The 22,735-nt window shown below is 36.0% G+C and overlaps 1 long non-coding RNA gene across 4 annotated transcripts in view; it reads right to left on the reverse strand.

Moving 5' to 3' along the window:
• The window catches only part of LOC128315167 (uncharacterized), a 291,330-nt gene that overhangs the window by 187,073 nt on the left and 81,522 nt on the right, over positions 1-22,735 (reverse strand). For all 4 annotated transcript variants that reach the window (XR_008297642.1, XR_008297641.1, XR_008297640.1 and 1 more), the window contains one exon: positions 18,091-18,127. This is a non-coding gene — a long non-coding RNA (uncharacterized LOC128315167). The remainder of the gene's footprint in view (positions 1-18,090; positions 18,128-22,735) is intronic.

Consider the following 22,735-nt stretch of genomic DNA (forward strand, 5'->3'; position numbering starts at 1 on the left):
AAATGGCAAGATTCTTGTTAATGAATGAATAGTGTCTCATTGTGTATATATACCATGTTTTCTTTATCCACTCATCCACTAATGGCCATTTAGGTTGTTTCCATAACTTGTCTATTGTAAATATGCTGTATCAAACATAAGGGAAAATATATCTTTTCAAATTAGTATTTTTCTTTTCTTTGGATGAATACCCAAAAGTGGAATTGCTAAATCATATGCTAGCTCTATTTTTAAGTTTTTAAAATTCCAGTATAATTAACATACACTGTTATATTGGTTTTGTGTGTACAATACAGTGATTCGACAATTCTGTACATTACTCAGTGTTCATCATAAGTGTATTCTTAATCCCGTTCACCTATTTCACCCATTCCCCCTCTCCCCTCTGATAACCACCATTTTCTTCTCTATATTTAGGAGTCTGTGTTTTTGTGGGGGTTTTGTTTCTTTTTTTGTTTCTTTTGTTTCTTAAATTCCACATATGATTGAAATCATGTGGTATTTGTCTTTCTCTGCCTGCATTATTTCATTTAGCATTATATCTTCTAGGTCCATGCATATTCTTGCAAATGGCAAGATTTCACTCTCTTTTATGGCTGAGTAATTTTCTACTGTGTGTGTGTGTGTGTGCGCGCATGTGTGTGTGTCTGTCTGTGAAAATCATCTATAAAGCTGCATCAAAAAACTGGGCCTTGGAGGGAGGCATGGATCCTGAGGCTCTGATGGTGGAGGACTACAGGAAGATCTACTTCATGTTCAACACTAAGCTGTCCAGTCCTGTGAAACACCCATTAAAGAAGCCTGTGGACAAAGATCTATATCCCAAACACTACTGGAAATACTCTGATTACATCAAAAGCAGCAACCTGGATGCCCCTGAGGCATACCAAATTGGCCAAATAAAAAAAATCTTCTGTATCAAGAAGAGCAACGGCAGTCCCAATGAAACAGACATCAAGATCAGAATCAACAAATTCTACAGGCCAGAGAATACACACAAATCTACCCTGGCAAGTTACCATGCAGACATCAACCTGTTTTAATGTAGGAACAAGGAGGCCATGATGGACTTAATGGTGGTGGATATAATATTGTTATTTTTCATTCTTTTGAATATGTCATCCCACTGTCATCAGGCCTGCAAGGTTTCTGCTGAGAAATCTGCTAATTGGATATATCATCCTACTCCCTTTTGGATTGCAAATTTTGCTGATAAAGCCAGTGACAGTCTTATAGGAGTTCCCTTGTATGTGATGAGTAACTTTTCTCTTGTTGTTTATAAAATTCTCTCTGTCTTTGATTTTTTTTGATAATGAAGTGTCTCACTGTGGATTTCTATGAGTTCATCCTAGCTGGGTTATGTTGGGCTACTTAAATCTGTATGGCCGCTTTTTTCTCCAGATTTGAGAAGTACTTGGCCATTATTTCTTCAAATTAGCTTTCTGCCTCTTTCTCTCTCTCCTCTCCCTCTGGGTCTCTCATAATGCATATGTTGATTCATTTAATGGTGTACTATATGTCCCTGGGCTTTCTTCACACATTTTCACTTTTTTCTTTTTGTTCCCCAACTATATAATTTCCAATGACCTATATTCAAGTTTGCAGATTCTTTCTTCTGCATGGCAACTCTGATGTTGAACCCCTCTGTTAATTGTATTTTTCAGCTCCAAAATTTGTTGTTGTTGTTTTTTTTATAATTTCTTTGTCTGTTATGTTCTCATCTTGTACATGCATTGTTATCTTGAGCCCATAAAACATCTTTACAAAAATTATTTTGAATCCTTTGTCAGGTAATTAATTTACCTCTATTCCATTAGTACTGGTTCTAGAGATATATTTTGTTCCTTTGAGCCATGTTTCCCTCTCATGAGTCTCAAAGTTTTGTGTTAATATCCAAACACTTGGGGAAAAAAACAGTCTTTTCCCTGTCTTTATAAACTGGCTTTGTGCAGGCAGAGACCCTCACCAATCTGTCCAACTACAGACTCTGGGGACCTCTGGGGACCCCTTTTGGGGAAGCAATTTCTCTGGCCTATACATGAAATTTCTCAATTAGAGAGACTTGCTGGTTTCTTTTTCAGGAGCTCATAATGTCTTCCTTCCTCAACTATCTGTCTATGGCACTGCCAGTTCTCTGGCTTTTCAGCAGCAAGCTGAAGATACTAGGCATCCAAAGTATGCTGGCTTCCTATTAGTACCCTGAGTCAGACAAGACAGATATCAGTCCCTTGGGAAGCCCTCCGAAGAGTTAGAACATTGGTACACATGCTCCACTCTCCTCTTTCCCCTCAAGGTAGAAGCAGTGAGCCAGAACATTCTCTCCTGGCATTGATCTCTGCTGCCTTGGGGGAGGGGCTGACAGGAGTATAATGAAATTGCTCTTATCTGTTTCAATGCAACTGTTCTCTGCTTTTTGCTCACCTGGGGTACTGCAACTTCTTAACTGCATTCTGCAAATCTCAAGAAGGTATTTTGGTTTGTATGTTATTGCTAAATCAGTGTTTCTAAGGGGGAAATGAGAGCACAGGCCTCCTGTTCTGCCATCTTGCTAACATCTGCTCATATTTTGTTTTGCATATTCAAGAGTGTGTGTAAAATCCAAACATTTTAAAACGTTCAAAGCCTGAAAAAAACTACCACTCAGATTCTTACACTGAACCACTAAATTTTCATTAAAAATTCATTTGGATAAAATAGGAATGGTCTGAAAAAAAATAAAGGTGAGCAAATAAATTGCCAAATTTCAGGGTCAATTTGAATAAACACTGACTCTAAAAAAAACAAACCAAACCTGTGATATAAAAACTAGATAAAAATAAATAGTGGAAATAGTTTTATTACTTCAAATAGGAGTAGGGGGTAATAGAAATTAAAACTTCCTGAGCTATGTGTATTATACTGATAAAGGATAGAAATACTGATTAAATTAAACTGCCATTTTAGGCCCCCATATCCTTTCTCAGGTCATAACCACATTAAAAAGGATATCTATTTCATTCCCCTTTGTCTATCCTCTATTAAGGAGTTTAAGAAAGTAACAGGTCACCAACTACTATTCTGTAACTATTGTAACAGGCAGATTTAGTACCAGTAAATATGCTTCAATGATTACCTTCCTCTTTAGAGACCTCTGAGCACCTCACTGATTCTTTTTACCAGAAGTTAAATGTTTCCTGCTCATTCATCCTTACCTCTTCTCTTTAAGCTTGAATCAAGATTTGGTCTCTTTATTTCTAACCAAAGCATCAGTATAATCACTGATGTGTATCTGGAAAAAGCAGTGCAAAAATATATATAGTATTGGATTCAACATTCACATTACAAGAGGTACTTATGCAATAGGACTTAGATGATTCCCAGGCAGAAAAACTTCTCTCTACCCATGTCACTCTGATGCACAGCCCATGGTCTTCAAATGAAATCTATTTGCATTTTTCAGGACACCAGGCAGCAAAATATCATTTTATATCAATGCTCTATCATGTGCTGAATCTACTCTAAAAAGTAACTTCCTACAGTAAATTTTAATAGATGCTTCTTAGCCTATTAGGTGGCACCATTAAATTTCTTTTTAATTTTACAGCAATATTACAGGATATTGACAAAAATTAATACAGTTGTTCTTGGTTCCTTTTTATTTTTTTCTTTTTTATTCTAATGTGTATATGTGTATATACTTTTTGCTAAAAGTCAAAATATTTACTTTATATACCAGTTAATTTTTGCCTTGCTTCATGTATTATATTGTAGCCATTCACTAACATCTTTGCAAAAATCTCCCAAGACTCGAATATCTGTTTTATATTTCATCATATAGACATACTGTAATTTATCTACCAATTCTACTTTGTTGAACATTTAATCTTTTTCAATTTTTTTACTAATATAAATAATGATGTGAAGTTCTTCAGGATAAATCTTTGCACTCTTCCTTAATTATTTAAGAGAGATTCTCAGGAATTTAATTAGTAGGGGTGAATATTTTAAAGCTCTTCATTCCACACATGTTGTATTAAAGTCTATTATTTATATGCATCTGTATTTCTTTATGGAGGTTCACACTATTATAGAAACTCTATATTTTTATAGATGATTATGAAATATGTAGTCTAAGGATAGAACATTTTACTCTTCATAGAGGATAATGGGGTCCCAGGGAAATAAGAGACTTGAACCTCTTTCCTTCCTTACAACTTACTTGCTCTGTGGCCTATAGCAATTCACTGAACTATTTTGTTGAAAAACTGCCTCAAGGTTCTACAGAGTGAGGACAAACGAGAGAGTAACACTCACATTCTCTTGAAGATTGGACTGGGTGCCATAAAATGCAAGCAGACAAAATGAGATAAAAATGAAGAGTTGAATGTAGAACACAAGAGCAAACAAGTGACTATATCGCTTTAGGGGTGAAATTGTAAAGAATTACATTTAACATATCTGTAGAAGTTTCCGGAGACTGAAATAACTTTCACCTTTCATAAACATTTATCTTTCTGTTTACAAACACTTACAGTTTTTCACTTAGCAAAGCAAATTCATGTTGTAAAGTTAACGCTGATTCATAATTACTTCTTATCCAATTTTACTTAAGATTTCAAGTTATTGATTTTCTCCTATTCTTTTCTCAAATGCTCATTTAGAATTAATAAAGTAGTTTAATCACTTTCAAAACACCAATAGAAATTCTCTTGAACTGATGCCAATTTGGTAGGAAAGAGGAGCCTATTTGAAATGAAACATCTGTTGAGGTTTTAAACTTTGTAAAACCGTTTCATAATTTATAGGAATAATTCATTATAAAAATGTTTCAGAGCATTTTGTAAGTTCCTGGCACTGTGTCAGACAGTAAAGATTCAGAAAACAATAAGAAAAATTATCTCTCTTCAAAGGGTTCACAGCATAGTGAGAGAAATAAACATGTATACAAATAATTACAGTGCCATGGATAAGCTCTACTAGACTTAAGGAGCAAATAAACATAAATTGAACCTGTGGTTAAGTATAGAAAAACGTCTCAGCAAAAGTAACTTTTGAACAGACCAAAAAAAAAAAAAAAAAAAAAAAAAAGAATAAGCCTTCACAGAAGTAAAAAAGAAGAAGCACATTAAAAGCATGAAGAACAGCAGGTTGCATTAAAAGAACACAGAAATGGGGGGTGCCTGGGTGGCTCAGTCGGTTGAGCGTCTGACTTCGGCTCATCTCATGGTCTGTGAGTTCAAGCCCTGCGTGGGGCTCTGTATTGACAGCTCAGAGCCTGGAGCCTGCTTTGGATTCTGTGTCTCCCTCTCTGTCTGCCCCTCCCCCGCTCATGCTCTGTCTCTCTCTCTCTCTCTGTCAAAAATAAATAGACATTTTAAAAAATTTTAAAAAAAAACACAGAAATAGGGCACCTGGGTCGCTCAGTCAGTTAAGCATCTGGCTTCGCATCAGGTCCTGATCTCGCAGTTCATAGGATTGAGCCCCACATCAGGCTCTGTGCTGACAGCTCAGAGCCTGGAGCCTGCTTTGGATTCTGTGCCTCCCTCTCTCTCTGCCCCTCCCCCACTCATGCTCTGTCTTTGTCTCAAAAATGAATAAACATTAAATTTTTTTTTTAAAAAATACAAGAACACAGAATTACAGTACTTGGACCATACTATGAATTGTCAGAAAGTCTCACATTATATAAACACATTCATTCTCTCTACATTTACCATCAGGTATCACTCTTCCTTCTGCTGTAATCCTAAGAAGCTACTAGGAATTGTTTTATTTGGTGCTTTTGTACAGATATTTTACATAAGTCTCTCCAAAATAAAACATTTTTAAGTAAAATTTTAACAAAAAATGACCAAAGAAATCACTCAGTGATGGTGCTAAAACCAGACAGGCAGTGAACCTTCAGAATTTGAGATGTTTTCCACAAAGGCTAAATAACTGAGCAGAACTTCAAGAAGCTGATAGTACATAAAAGACACTTGTTTCCCCATAGCTTGGCTCCATTGCTAGGAATAGCATTTTCAGGAGAACTGAGCAGAGTACAAAAGAGCCCCAGGTCTCAGTGAATTTGTGATCAGGACTTTGATCTCTTCAGAATGAGGCATGATGCAAATACAAAGTATTTATTACTAACTTTTCACAGAAAAATTATGTCGGAAAAATTTAAGAGCTAAACAGTAAAATTTCAACCTAGCCAAACAACACTCTTTATGTCTAACAGCCTGACAAATAAAATAAAACAAAACGTTATGAGCAATTAACATTTCTCATTCTCGGTGTTTCTGTACAAATGCCTATTAAATATTAAGGTGGATAATGGCTGGCAGTGTGCCAGGGCTCTGCAATACACGTGGTGTATCAGCCGCCACCATTAATCTGCATCAGCAGGGGCTGCAATTCCAAGATAATCAAGTTTTTCTCCCTCTCTCTGTTTGTATCTATTTGTTGTTGGTTTTTTTCTCTTTATCCTCCTCCCAAATGAAAATCAAATTCAAAGATTAAATATTTACATTTAAGAAAAACACATAAAGGCAATGCTGGGACTGCACACACACTCTTTTCCTTAACACTTTCTAGAATGAAGCATTAGGCAAAAAAGGAGAATTTTTTTACCTATTCAGTAGAAGCAGAGAGAAGACACATCTGCCAGATGTGGAACTACAGAAAGCCTGTGGAAGGGTAAAAGGAGGGAACACCTTCCCATAGTAATCTATCCATACTCTCCTAGACTAGCTTTCCTCCCAGAAGGCAGTAAGTAGCAAGTTATCTGGAATTCCCAGATTGAGGAAAATATCTGATACTTAGGAACTAGTCATGTCCTATATTGCATACTTTGATACAATTATTCCTCGTAACAATCCTGGAAGTAGGAAACACTGTAACCATTTTATAGATGAGGAAACTGAGTATCAGGAAAATTAGGTAAAATACATTGCTAGTAACTGATTCAATCTCTAAAGAACACTAAAGTATACAATACTTTCCTTGTACTGGGTCACCTCACCAGAGTCTCTCCAATCTTAGCACCAACCTCTGCCCTTACTTTTTTCTCAGACTTCTATCCAGATGAAACTCACTATGTGTAGATAACTGATATCTGTTCCATAAAGATGTAAAAAGCCAGTTTACAATTCTCTTATTCCCTTCTCTTCATCCAAGCCATAAAATGTCTATTCCAAATGAGTTGGGATTTTTTATTAAGGTTCCGGTCCAGTTCACTTCAAAGTTGGGGACAGACTGAGTTTGGAAAGGCCTGAATTACAATCTTTTACATGCCATTCTAATCCAGAAGGTCTCTGAGAAATATGTCCAATGACCTGTGTATTTAAGCTCGACTGACACTTGCCTTGTATCTCTGGAATCCTTATCCAATGGTTTATTATCATGAAAAACATATGTTAATAGTGCATTCCAATATTCTTCCACATATGAGGCATTCCAGTGAGACCCATCCTTTCAAATGATCCAACTCATCCTAACCAGACCTTCATAATTGGTCTGGAAGGTGCAAACATATAGGCACATGATATCGCATTTAGTTGTTCTGTTTCATTTTTTTTAATGTTTATTTACTTTTGAGAGAGAGAGAGAGAGTGAGGAGCACAGAGAGGAAGACAGGATGTGAAGCAGGCTCCGCATTGTCAACAAAGAGCCTGATGAGGGCCTTGAACCACCAAACCCTGAGATCAATCATGACCTGAGTCAAAGTTGGACATTCAACCGACTGAGCCACCCAGGCTCCCCTTGTTTGTTTTTTAATATAAAATGAAGAATGTTAGGTCAAAAATCTTCATACTTGTTTTTCTTATATAATAATAGTAACAATAATTATTACTTATTCAGCCCTTATGTGTCAGAACTGCTCTATTTTTTAAGAATAATCTCATTTAGGGGCACCTGGGTGGCTCAGTTTGTTAAGCATCCAACTTCAGCTCAGGTCATGATCTCAGGGTTCGTGGGTTCAAGCCCGACGTCAGATTCTGTCTGTGCTGACAGCTCAGAGCCTGGAGCCTGCTTCAGATTCTGTGTCTCCTTCTCTCTCTACCCCTCCCCCCTCAAGAATAAATAAAAAAATGTTTTAAAAAATTAAAAAAAGAATAATCTCATTTAATGTTTATCACAACTCTATAAAGGTAGGTGCTATTCTCATCCACATTTGTTCAAATGAAGAAAAGGAAGCAAGACTGCTTGTGTAGTTTCTCTGAGGGCTAAAGTCAGAGTGGAAACCTAATCCCAAGGAATCCGGCTCCAAAGACAAAGTCTTTAACCCTTCATTCTGCCACCTGCACAGAGTGAACTCCATATGAGGAACCACAGATTGGATTTTGGGCCTTTCCAAACCCAATCCCATTCTTACAAAGTCTCTAAGTACCTTTAAAGAATGGTATCAGGTCTGCCTCACACAAGTACTAGAATCATTTGAATGCAAATATTTAAAGATACAGTATTAGCTTCAAAGTACTTAGGATAATCAAAAGAAAATACACTATAACCAATTCAGCAAACCCTACTCTGCAGGTCCAAGGACCTCTGTGGTCCAAGAAATATTCCTTTTTGGAATCTTTATGCTTCTACAGTATCTTGGGTTTAGCTCTGCTATTATGCTGACCATATTATCTTAGATTTATTTATTTATTTATTTCCTTGCCTATCTCACCTTACTGACACAGGGCAGAATTTGAGATTTACTTGTTTTTCTATCTCATACACTATCCTGGCAACATCAGGTACTTATAAAGTGTTGGTTGTGTGAATAAACAATGCTATTACCCTCACAGAGTTTACATTATAGTATTAAACATAATAGCAGGCATTCTATTTCAAAATTAAACCCTATTAAAATCACAGTAAGGTAACACCCCAGTCCTGCTAGAATGGCTATCATTAAAGAGGTAAGAAATAACATAATGCTGATATCTGTACCCCATATTCATAGCAGCATTAGTTACAATAGCTAAGACATGGAAATAACCTGAGTGTCCATCAATGAATGAAAGGATGAAATGCCGTGTGCACACACACACACACACACACACACACGCACAAATATTATTCAGCCATTACAAAAGAAGAAAATCCTGCCATTTGCAACTATGGATGGACTCTGAGGGCATTTTGCTAAGTGACATAAGTCAGAGAAAGACAAATACTGTTTGATCTCCCTTATATGTGGAATCTTTAAAAAAGAAAAAACAAAGAAAGAAAAACAAAACAAAACAAAAAAACCTATAGAAAAAGAGATCAGATTTGTAGTTACCACAGGTGAAAAGTGGAGGTAGAGAGAATTGGGAATTGCATGAATGTGGTCAAAAGATACAAACTTCCAGTTATAAGATAACAAGTACTATCGATATAATGTACAATATAATGATCATAGCTAACACTGCTGTATGTATACATGAAAGCTGTTAAAAGAGTAAATTTTAAGACTTCTCATCATAAGAAAAAAAAACAATTGTTTTTCTTTTTTTGGCTTCTCTATGAGATGAAGGATATTAACTAAACTCCTTGTTGTGACCATTTCAAATACATGTACATCAAATCATTATGCTGTACACTTTAAACTTATGCAGTGTTGTAAGTCAATTATAGATCAATAATACTGAAAACACCTGTTAAAATATGGGGCGCCTGGGTGGCGCAGTCAGTTAAGCATCCAACTTCAGCCAGGTCACGATCTCGCGGTCCGGGAGTTCGAGCCCCGCGTCAGGCTCTGGGCTGATGGCTCCGAGCCTGGAGCCTGTTTCCGATTCTGTGTCTCCCTCTCTCTCTGCCCCTCCCCCGTTCATGCTCTGTCTCTCTCTGTCCCAAAAATAAATAAACGTTGAAAAAAAATTTTTTAGATGTAATTTAACACACTGATGTCTCAAGGGTTGTGACTGATAGATTTCTGAAACCTTGCTGCAATTCCTATTCTTTCACGGCAAAAACATTTCACATTCCAGATTTTCAATTGAAATGGTTTTACTGTGACATTTTACAAGAGGAGGGCAAGGTATTTCTATTGGTAGTTTGAGTTCTATGAAGTTGGAAAATATATAAGGTTTTTTTGAACCAGAGAAATTTATATATATATTATACTTATTTATAGATATTTATATATATTTATATACTTTATATGCATATAAATTAAGAATTAGGCTACATTGCTAAAGTTTCCTTGAAAGTACAAAATATAGTTTCATAACCAAAATACATTTGATTATAAGTAAGCCTACTGCGTCTTTCTAAATAGTATTTGAAATTTTTTCTCTTAAAAAGTTGGGTCAATTTTCAGTGGTACCTTTCCAAGAAAATCCTGCTAAACAGGATTCAAGCAATGAGTGCTGTAATCAGAATGAACTCCTTCTGTGCTTTGGCTAGCCTTTCCCATGATTTCCTACAAACCCTCAAACATCTCAGAAATCAAGATTAAATCAGGAAGAGCTGAGGCACTTATATACAACTACGATATGCCAGGAACTAGCACTACTGTTTAAAAGGATACTTTATTTAGAAGAGCTGCTTCTGGCTTCTGATTTCTAGCATCCAATGTAGAATTTGATCACGCACAATACTTGGTGTCTCAAGGCTGTGTGTGATTTCTGAGCTCCAGTAGCTTTGTGGGTAGATGGTTGATTTTTTTTTTCTGCACTCTTGAGAAGAGTTCGAGTTTTAAGGCAATACAAAAATAATTCAATGAGTAGTGGAAACAATTTTTAAAATAACGGACTGAGATTCATCAGAACAGGTAATCTTGGCCTTTTGTGTATTTACCTAGCTGTGAGGTCCTCAGCTAATCTCTCCTTCCTATGTCACAGTTTGTTTCCCCATAAACAAAGAGGGTTCTAGGATTCATTCATTCATTCCAGGTATTTACTGTGTACTGACCATGTGCAAAACATTATGCTAAATTCTACAGATGATATAAGTAGCCTTCAGATTGCTAATAGAAATACCCTGTTCTTTTAGAAACTGAGTTAGAATTCAGATAGATATTACTTCCAGAGACCCAGAAATTCCTAAATCTATACTGTCAATCATCCATTGTTTTCAAGCCATTCCCAAGGAAATTAGACATACCAGGAGTAACAAATAAGAACTAAAGTATAGTTTTGTTAATAAATCAGTAATGATGATAACAACTAAAATTTTTGATCACTTATATGTGTCAGGACTCATTCTAAGCATTTTGCATGCACTAGCTTATTTGATTCTCAAAGCAAACCTGTAAGAAAGGTTTCATTATTATCTTCATTTTTCATAAGAAAAAAACAGAGTCTGAGAGAGTCAAAAAGAAGCTGAGTCAAATAGTTAATAAGTGGCAAACTTCAGATTTCAACTCAGGAGTTGAATACACAGCCTGTGTTCTTAACATTCCGCTATATTTCTCCTACAACAAGATAAGGACCCAATAATTCAATCCAGAATTTCATCATCAGACCTCAAGTACAGCAGTTTACTCCTTGATATTCACCCTATGAAACTAAACCCTGTAACACTTTTGAAATTGATCTTCCTACCCCTAAGCAAACACCACTCTCTTCAGGGCTACCTAAAGCAATAGGATAGGTATGTTGTGCATATTAAGACCAATGACATTGACAACAGTGCTGGCCCTTCTCCGCCAGTTTCCTTGGGAAGGGACTCTCAGGCTGCTGAAACAACTACATCTCCATTCTCTGCCACCAGCCTGCCTGACATACTGCCTAACATGGTGACGAACAGAATCCTCTGCTCTTATCTTTCATTAGAAAATCTTTCCCTTTCTTTCACATGTCTAGAGAAAACCAAAAGCATGCTTGTGTTTTGTGCATCTTTGTGAGTTTGTGTTCTCTGTGTAAAATCATACTCATATGAGGAAAAATAAATGTCTGAATATGCTTCCAACAACTAGACAGTTCTTAATTCAACTAATTGAAATCTACAGGAATCTACATGATGCACAAGGAAATGGAACCAAAAGAGTCATCTGGGTTTAAAGAATGAGCCCTAGTTCAATTACCCTCTCCCCTATATTACAGAGGTAGTGAAAATAAAAGAGAGTGAACGACAAGAAACGGCAGAAAACTGGACTAAATCTACCAATCTCCCCAGCTTTATAGGAGAGAACAGATCATAAGTAACTGAGGTTTAATACACTGATCTGCCATTTTGTAAAATATGACTCACTCTGTCATGGCAGTGGAGAGCAGAAATGGAAGCTTACTGGTACATAGGAAATTGAAGTGTTCCTATCCTTATATATATGGAGAGAGGTTTCTTTCTTTTTCAAACAGATTTCCTTTCTATATTTGCTTTTATCCTCATAAGAGTAGTATAAGAAATTGGTTATCTCTGAATCCACAGAACACAATTGTGGAAAATATCTCCAAATATCTTAGTTCAATTATACATATTTTATTACATAAATAAGCACATACTCTACCCCCCATAATTCCTGAGACTGGTTTAATATTAATTCATACATAATCTGTATTTAAATCAATAGATATTGATGAGAGAACCTGTTTCAATTCAAATATTTCTGTCACTGATACATTCAAGAGAGCTAGTGATGACAAATAAAATAGATGAATCTGAATATGTTTACTCCTTATTTCATAATTAAGTATGTTCTTCCAGAATTTCACTGTGGATTTGGAGGCTGACTAACTCAATTTGAGGCAGAAACTTTATTTGTGATTGCGGGCTACCTTTTCTCTACCCAATAGTAAACCATTGAGGAGAATGCCCACTCATTTAGTTTTACATTCTTACTCTGAACTACACCCTCGATGTCCCAGACGAGAATCCACCAAATTGAACTGACTTCTATATTTCCTCCAAGTCAATTCTCAGTCACCATCTTTAGAGCCACATATGACTCATTCAAATAGATGATATCACCCGACCTATTGCACTGCTGTTTTAGAATTATTTTATACAACAGCTCTCCAGTGTTGTAGCCAGACATTTTTTAAAGATATTAATGATTGTAAATGTGGCTACACTGCCAATGTATGTACAATATTGTGCTCAATTAAGATAACCCAAAACAGGTGAAAGCCTTTTTTTTCCCCAATACAGTTGAATCAGACTTGGACCCATGTTCCAAGCATCATATTTTCCCTCATCAGTTAGAAAGCACATAAAGCATTTCAGGGGTATTTTCCCAATGTTTCCAAAGGAATAATAAAGATAGCATTTTGGTGTCTACCATAGCACTTAATGTTTCTGGTGAATGGAATATTTATCCAAAGGACAAAACTAAAACCTAAATGATACCCCTGATTCCTCTATCTCCTTCATGACTCACATTCACCTAATTCCCTCTCTGCTCTGCACATACTCCAAACTCCAAACTCTGCACATACTCCAAACTCCCCCCCAAACACACACAGCCCTCCATCCTCATTGCCACTGCAACTGACGGTCTCATCATCTTGTTCAATCATCCCCAAATAATGTATTGATCACCTCGCTGTACTGTAGCAAATGACACGTTTGTTACTGGGTTCACATAAAATTAAATGAAAAATAGCATATATTAAAGTTAAATGCAAAAACAGATGCATAATCAAACAACTACATACATCATGCTAAATACTCTAGAAAAAAATAACCTGCTTTTCTTTGAGGGAATCAGATGCAGATACATGGTTTTGAAGTGTATGTTGAAGAGAGGAAGTAGCATGTGCAAGGCAGTGAGACACTAAAGATCAAGGGTCATTGAGAGATAAATAGCAAAATATCCATGGAACAGAGGTACATAGTAGTCTCCCTTAAGTGGCTTTTTGCCAGAAAAGTTTCCTCATCTCCACCTTTCTTTATAAGGCCACAATTTATTTTTCTAAAACATACATTTGGTCCTATAGTGCGACTCCTAAAAAATGTATACATCCCTATTACCCATAGCCTAAGACATAAACTCTGTACCCAAGCATTCATAGACCATGCTTGAAATAGGGCAATGGACTTAACCTACTGGCAGTGGTGTAGTAGGTGAATTTTGACATAATTTTATACTTATGAAATAACCTACTAGCAGTGGTAGTAGGTGAATTTTGACATAGTTTTATACTTATGACATAACTTTTGACATAATTTTAATAGCTCTTTTGCATATTTTTTTCTGGACTACTTGCCTTATATAATAGTTTTTCCAAATGCTTTAGATTGCCAGAAATGCATCATATTCCCATTACTAATTTTATTTTTGACACAATTTTATAGGTTATTTTTGTATCATTCAATTCCCACTCCCCATGTTTAATATAAGTGTATAACAGAGGGAGAGTTTTGTTGTTGTTGTTTTAAACCAAGGAATGACTAGTTCATTTATTCAGCAATATCGTTTGCTCACTTTCTATAAAAAGCAGAGTTTAGTTCTCCAATACAGGGAGTAAATCAGTCAAACTATCTGTGGCACTTTGTTGTTTTTGTTTTTGTTGTTGTTTGTTTTATTGTTTTTTGTTTTGTTTCGTTTTGTTTTACCTTTTGAACCTCTTCATGTATTTCTCTCACTTCCCATCCCAGGCCTCTTGCAGGCACCAATCTGGTCTGTATGAGCACATTTTTTGCTTGTTTGTTTGTTTTTTAGACGCAATTATTCTAAATTCCCATGGCAAATGGTCACATCAGAATATAAAAACACTTTTATTTATTACTTCAACTAATCATTGTCAAGTGCCTGTTATGAACTAAAGCAGTCTTACAGATGTTTAGAATATATCAAGGAACAAAACAAAGATCCATGCCTTGGGGAGTTTAAATCCTAGTTAAATGAGAGAGGCAATAAAAATAAACTAATAAGACATGAAATTGATATGTTTTAGTATGATTAGCACAATGAAGCTGAAGAGGTAAAAGAACCACATATGCTGGGTTTGGGAAGTGGGGCAGTTGGACATTTTTAACATGATTATTAGTATGGAATTCATTGAGAAAGTAACATAAGAGCAAAGACTTAAAGGAGCTGAGAGAGTTAATCATGGAAATACCAGAGGAGGTATGTTCCTGACAAAAGGCACTCCCAGTCCAAAATCTCTAAGGGGAGAAAGGGCATGGCATCTTAAATGCATAACAAGAATACCTGTATGGCTGGAATAGAGGAAGTGAAGGGAAGAGTAGTATAAGGTGAGGACAGAGAATATATAACATTAGAAGACACATTATTTGGAATCCTGGTGAATATTAGAAGAATGACAGTTTGGGGCACTGGGGTGGCTCGGTCGGTTAAGTGGCCGACTTCGGCTCAGGTCATGATCTCACCAGTTTGTGGGTTCCAGCTCCTGCATCAGGCTCTTTGATGCTAGCCTGAAGCCTATGTCAGATTCTGTCTCCCTCTCTCTCTGCCCCTGCCCCACTCACACTCTGTCTCAAAAATAAATAAACAAGAAAAAAAAAACTTTTTAAAAAAGGATGACAGCTTTATTCTGAATGAAATAGTAAACTACTTCAGGATTTTGAGCAAAGTGACATGTTCTGATTTACAACTACATTTTTAAGTCAACACCCTCCCTACTGCCTTGAGAAAGAGAAGAGGAAAGAAGCAGTAACAAAAAAGTTAAGTAGCCACTGCATGCCCACACGAAAGATGATGATGGCTCAGAACAAGATGGCATCCCTTTTGATGAGTGAAAATGATGAAAAATGGTCATATTATGAACACATTTTTAAGGAAGAACTAATAGAATGTCTTAACAGATTTGATGGAGATTATGAAAGAAAGAGAAGAATCAAACATAACTGCAAGATTTTTTATTCTTTCATTTTTTTGTTTATTTTGGCCTAGAAAAAAATGGAGTTGTCATCAAATATAAGGGAAGGCTAGAGGTGTAGCAAACTGTGGGTGTTGATTCATACTCAATGTAAATGATATAAACACCCTAATGAAAAAGCAGACATTTCCATATTCGATACAAAAGCAAGACCCAACTACATGGTATTTTAAGAAAACTACTTTAAATATAAAGAAACGGATAACTTAAAAGTAAAAGAATAGAGAGATTCCATGCAAACACTAATCTAAAGAAAACAGAAGTGGCTATATTGATATCAGACAAACTAGATTTCAAAGCTCAGAATATTACTGGAGATAAACAAGATAAACATTTCATAATGTTAATAGGCCAATTCTTCAACAGGACCTAAAAGTCATAAATTTTTGTGTCCTAATAATAAAGTTTCAAGATGCATAAAGCAAATACTGACAGAGCTGTGAGAAAAAAAAAGCAGATAAATCCACAATTACAGTCAGAAAATTCAATACCCCTCTAATGATTTATAGAACAAAGAGACTCAAAATCGGTAAGATATAATAGATTTGAATAACATTATCAATTAGGCCTAATATACATTTAGTGAACATTCTACTGTACAACAGCAAAATACAAATCCTTCTCAAGTGTACATGGTCTGTTTACCAGGGTAAGCCATATTCTGGGCCATAGACCAAGTCTCAATAAACTTAATAGAATTAGATTTATACATATTATGTTCTTTGATCGCAATGGAATTAAATTAACAATAAATAACACAAAGATCTCTGGAAATTTCCTAAATACTTGAAAACCTGAATAACACACTTCTAAAGAACCCAAGGGTAAAAGAAGAAATCAAAAGGGAAATTAGAAAGTATTCTGCAATGAATAAAGGCACAACATATCAAAATCTGTAGGACGCCACTATAGCAATACTTAGAAGGAAAATTATAGCCATGAATGCACAAATCAGAAAATAAGAAAGATCTTAAGTCAGTGACCTCAGCTTTCATCTAAGAATCTAGAAAATGAGGAGCAAAATAAACCTAAAACAACCAAAGAAAGGAAATAAAAATAATCAAAACTTAAATCAATAAAGTAGAAAACAGAAAAACAACAGAGAATATCAATGGAACAAAAACTGATACTAATTCTTTGAAACTAATAAAATTAATAGACGTCTACTATAGAGGTGTGTGAATGATATCACAGAATAGTATGACTATACTGACCAAGGAAAGAGAAGATACAGATTATCAATATCTGGAATGAACAAAGTGACAATTTACAAATTTTACTGTTATTAAAAGCATAATATGAGAGTTATTGTGGCAATAAACTCAGCTAATTAGATTAAATGAAAGTTGCTTAAAACATAAACTACCATATCTCACTCAAGAAGAAATAGATATTCTGAATAGCCATATATCTATTAAATAATTTGTTTTTGAAAACCTTCCCACAGAGAATAATACTAGACCAGATGGCTTTATTGGTGAATTCTACCAAATATTTAAGAAATAATGCCTCTTTTTTTTATTTTTTTAATTAAAAAAAATTTAATGTTTATTTTTGTGTGAGAGTGAGAGAGGCAGAGCGAGAGTGAGGGAGGGGCAGACAGAGAGGGAGACACAGAATCCAAAGCAGGCTCCAGGCTCTAAACTGTCAGCATAGAGCCCAATGCAGGTCTCGAACTCACGAACCATGAGATCATGACCTGAACAGAAGTCAGACGCTTAACCGACTGAGCCACCCAAGCACCCCATAAGAAATAATGCCACTTTTGTATAAATCATAAAATTGAAGGACAGGCAATACTTCCCAACTCATTCTATAAGGCTATTTTTATATTGATACCAATAGAAAGACATTACCAGAAAATAAAATGACAAGCCAATGTCCCTCACAAAAACAGACATAATAATACTTAGCACATTTTAGCAAATTAAATTCAACAATATATAAAAAAGAGTAATATCCTAACCAATTAGGTTTTATCACAGGAATGCAAGATTGATTTAACCATTTAAAAGTCAATCAATGTAATTAATCACAGCAACAAACTAAAATGGAAAAACCTATGATTACATCAGCAGACACAGAGAAAGCATTTGACAAAATGTAACATCCATCCTTGATAAAAATACTTACCAAAATAGGAACAGAAGGGAACTTCCTCAACTTCATAAAAAGCATCTAGGAAATATCTACAGCTAGCAACATATTAAAAGGTAAGAAACAGCTTGCTTTTTTCCTAAGATCAGTAATGAGACAAGGATGTCTGCTCTCATCTCTTCTATTCAACATTATACTAGAGGTTTTCCAGTGCAGCATGCCAAGAAAATAAAAGGCATCCATACTGGGAGAAAAAAATACTGTAATTACTCACCGATAATATGATCCTCTTCTTGAAAATCTAATGAAATCTGCAAAACAAGATATTAAATCTAATAAGTGAGTTGATCGATATCACAGGATTAAAGATCAAGATGGAAAAATCAGTCTTATCCCTAACTCTAGCAATGAACAGCTACTGAAAAAATATACCACCTTTGACAGAAAACATATGAAATACTTAGGAATAAATACAACAAAAAAACGTGAAAAAAAACTACAATACATCAGTGAATTTCAAACTAAGTGTGTATGCGTTAAAAATAAAGCCAAACAGGGACACCTGGGTGGCTTAATTGGTTAAGGGTCTGATGTCTGCTCAGATCATGATCTCACGGTTCATGGGTTTGAGCCCTATGCAGGGCTCTGTGCTGACAGCTCAGAGCCCGGAGCCTGCTTCAGATTCTGTGTCTCCTTCTCTCTCTGCCCCTCCTCCACTCATGCTGTCTCTCTTTCTCTCTCTCAAAAACAGAAACATTAAAAATTTAAAAATATATATTAAAAAAGTAAAGCCAGAGAAACTAGAGTACATATTTGTGGGGAATAAGCTTAGGAATTCTCTGAGCCTGCACTGATGGGCTAACAATGCATAAAAAATTACAAAGCCATAGGATGCTCACACCCAAGTTTGGGTAAACAAGATTAGATAAATAGGGATAGAGTGGGGTGGGGGGGACAAAGGCGCCCAGGATAGAGGCAGGGGCAAAGGCCCCCAGAATAGAGTAAGGGGGCAAAGGCCCCAATACAAAGGGATATGAGGTAAGCAAGATTAGGTATTTAGGGCGAAAACACCCCCCAATTTAGTACTATAGCAGAAAGCTGCTTTCACAGGAAGGAAGGACCAAATTAGGTAAACAGGTAAATAGGACTATAGACTGCTGTGAGTGAAACTGCCCAGAGCAGAGCTGATTAGCAAAGGAAAGGTACATTGTTGACCCTGAGGTTACATGCTCTATTTGTCTTATCCCCTAGGCTGGCTAACATAAACAGACACAATGCCTCATGTCTGCCATTAACATCCATCTGCCCAGTGACAAGATTTTGGTTTGGTTTCTATTGACCCAAACCCCTAACATCGTATATCTTCAAAACCCCTTTCTCTCTTGCCCATAAGTTAATGTTCACAGATTGATTGTCTCTTTGTGCACATCCATCATGTTTGTAAGCCTTCTGATCTTAATAAATACGGAGCAAGGACCCTTATTTGGGGCTCTTGTCTTCTCCTGGACATTAACCATCTCTCACATTTTAATCCTGCGTCCCGCTTTCTTGCTAGGCAAGAAAGAACTCTAGACCCAGAGTCTACAACACATATTGTTATTCATTCATATAAAATTAAAGAAAATGACATTACTCTACAGTGACAAAGTATGGTGACAGAGTGCTTGTCTGAAGATAGGTGCGTGGGTGGGGAGAAGAGAGGGAAGGATTTCAGTGGGACATGAGGAAACTTTGAAAGGTAAGAAATATGTTCATTGTCTTAAATATGGTGATAGTTTCATGTGTGTCTACATATGCCAGAATTTATATTTTAAGCATCTTCAGTTTATTGAATATCAATTATACCTCACTAAACTTTTTAAAAAAGGGTATAGATAATTGATGAAGTACAACCTTTGAGAAGCTAAGTGGAAAGATAATCAAATAGGAGAGCAAGAATAGAATGATATATAAGTAAAAGGACTGGCTTTAGATAGGAGACCAGATACAGGCACAAAGGCAAAAGAATGGAAATGGAAAAACTGACAGGTGAGGTGATGCAGCTGTGGGAGTCCTTAGAAGTTCTCCTTTGGGTGTTTCAATTTTCTCAGTGGAATAGGAAGCAATGACATTATCTGAGATTACAGATGGAGGACAAGGTTTAAGAGGTTTGAGAAAAAGGAACTAACATGAAAGAGTAGCATAGGAGAGTCCAGGCTGGTCTATGAAAATTCAGTGTGATTTCCAGGTAGCATTAAAAATCCATCTGACATTCATGGCCATGGATTTAAAGTAGAATCATTCAGTATGTTTGGGTGTTGTTCTCCAGCCAGAAGACAAATGTAAACATGGAGGAGGCAAAGAGCTCTTTTTAACTAGGGTAGTGGCTTTTTCCCAAGTCAATAAAACAATAGAGGGACAAAAGAACTGAGCAGGAGGCCAGAAACATCTGTAAGATGCCCATAGGATTCAATCCTGATGGAGAGTGGAATGCATTGAATTAATATATTGGAGGGGCTGTGGTTTTTGGTAACGATATGGTCTAAAGTAATACCATATGAGTGAGAGCTGAAATAAATGAAGGACAAGGTCACTGAAGGACACAATGCTGAAAGGATCATCAAACTGAAGCTGACCTCAAGTACAATTAATGTAGGAATGGTGTTGGCAAAACAGTTGAAAGATGATAAAAATCTTTGAGAAAGGAAGAGGAATAATCCAGAGGTTGAGATAAAATCAGAACAATAAAACATGAGTAATGTAATCAAATGACATAAAATCATTCTCCTGTTTAAAGAGTATGGGATCTGTGAAAGAAAGACTACCAACAGCTGAGTGAGCTAAAGGGGAAATAGTGTCTTAAGGGGTTAATAGTCTTTTATTAGAAAAAAATGTGATTTAAATGTTTTGGTAAGAGCGTGGTCACAAAAGAAATATTTGCTGATGCTGGACAATGATTTCTAGAAAGCACAATGAAAATAGTTTAGGAGTTTGAGATACGTGGCAAGAGGTAACATAAGGTTATGGGTAGCCTTACAGAAATATTGGAGCTGAAGGATGATGGTTAGTCTAGGGCTTCTCTTGTGTCTGATGGATCACAGATAGAGGCATAAGATTTTTCCTGGTGAATACAAGGTAAATTGTGCTGGTTGGTGACGATCTGAGTCTAGAGGTAGGAAGGGCTGGGTGTCTGAAACTTTCTCTTAACTCCTCTTTATGGAATCAAGGAAGACTCTAGATGTGGTGCCTGAATCCCAAGGTTAAGTAGGAAAACCTATGTTGAGGCACAGTCTTAGTCACAGCACATGGGTTCACCTTTGAGCCATATTAGAAAAGGGGTGAACTTACGACAATTGTGTTGACTCATTTTTGAGTAGTTTTGTAATTCAAGATGTCTAGGGAAGCCAATTAATATGAAAATAATCCTCCTAACCTGTACCCAATCTGTATTTCTATCCTAGCTCTCACAGCACCCTACAACTCTGACCTTCATCCTATCCCTAGGTAGTTTAGGGAATGGCCAACAGTGCCAAGTGTTGGAGATGGAATAGGAATGTCTGTGCATATTATTTGACACTTCTGAAAATAATTTAAAGTAAAACATCTTAGCATTTTAGGCTACATCAAAATATCATGTGGCTATCTAACCTTTTACATCTTAATTTCCTACCCTTCTTGTTCCCACCTTTCTACCTATCTCCCCTACCCCATACACACATACCATGAACCATTTATTCATGACTACTGAAAATTTTCAAATCCACAATACACTTTCATTGGTCTGTGCCTTTGCTTATGCTGCCCTCTCGGCCTGGGATTTCACTGCTGTCTCCTCATCTGCATGATACACTCTTATACAGACCTTGTTCAAATGCCCCACCTCTCCTGCGAAGCCTCCCTGTGATCCCACATCAGGTTCGCCATTCCCAGTCTTATGCACACTCTATATGCACCACTCCATCAGAACATGTATCATAACAGGCTAACTATTCATGTGCTTGTCTTCCTTGCTAGATAGTGAGTTCTGCAAAGTCAGACAATGCTACTCAACATTTATACTATACTACAAGAGCCTCAAGTGCCTTGATGAATTAAAGTGAATATAAGGTATTACTAAATATTTCAGAATAGGCAATGTTGACCAAAGCTAGATTCATATCAAGCCCATCCAAGTTTGCAAAACTGTGACTCATATTCATTTTTATTAAAAAATAGCTTATTCACATTTCCAAAAACATTATAAGGAAATACGGTTTAAGAATTTTGTAAATAGAACAGTTTATTTTATTTAACAATGATTAGTTGAGTCATCTCAGCAGTATATTGGAGTCAGGAAATTCAAACTAACTTAATAAATATAGTTGGCTTCAATGAAGAATTGAAGGATAAAATTATACTCTATTATCAAGGTGCAATAATACTACGCATTTAAATAGCACAGATAAAACAAAGGTTAATTGGAATTTAAACCAAACCCCATTTTAGCAGACTAAATAAGCCTTTAACCAAAAGGTGAAATTCAGCATTAAACACTAAAAAAAGTGTTACCATCAGAGATCCATGCTTGTAAAAGTATGATAAATCAGATTAACTTTATTAGAATACAAGCAATTTTGCAGTATATAGAAATACAACTAGTTAAGGCATAGTAACAATCTAGTAAGGCATAGTTTGCAAAATAATTCAAAATATACTAGCTATAGAGTAAAAGCATAAGTCAGATGCCATTTATCCAGATGGATTAATTAATAATATAATGTTACCCGAATCCAGTTCAAGTATGTGGACATCCTAGGAAGTCACCTCACATTTTAACACTTGCTTAAAATTGAATTCAAGTGTAACACCCTGATATGATCAAGCGGCTGTTGAGTGACAATAAATATGGATCTGAGGTTTAATTTTTAAGTATGTGATATTATTTCAAAATCTATATTCAA

Source organism: Acinonyx jubatus, chromosome C2 (assembly GCF_027475565.1).
Source record: "Acinonyx jubatus isolate Ajub_Pintada_27869175 chromosome C2, VMU_Ajub_asm_v1.0, whole genome shotgun sequence".
In the NCBI taxonomy this organism is placed as follows: Eukaryota; Metazoa; Chordata; class Mammalia; order Carnivora; family Felidae; genus Acinonyx; species Acinonyx jubatus.